We start from the raw sequence: 281 nt of genomic DNA, 5'->3' as shown, positions 1-281 counted from the left end.
AGAGAAGTCATGGAGGCAGGAGACCCGTGGAAATCCGTGATGATGGTAGAGGAGAGAAGATGGATGGACATGTTACAACTCGAAGAAGAGAAAGGAGACCCTCGGCGGAATCTTCTCCTGAAAGAGAGACAGATAATACTAATATATCGACGAAGACTTCTCATCCTTATGAAGATAATCCATACGAAATGAGGGTTCCTATCTATACTTAAAGAAGAGTGTCTTAGTTAACATAAAAAGATATAGACATATATAAACTTTCTCGTATTCAAAAGTGAGAG

This window comes from Cystoisospora suis (genome assembly GCF_002600585.1).
Source record: "Cystoisospora suis strain Wien I chromosome Unknown contig_7362, whole genome shotgun sequence".
Classification (NCBI taxonomy): Eukaryota; Apicomplexa; class Conoidasida; order Eucoccidiorida; family Sarcocystidae; genus Cystoisospora; species Cystoisospora suis.
This window is presented reverse-complemented; position numbering follows the sequence as displayed.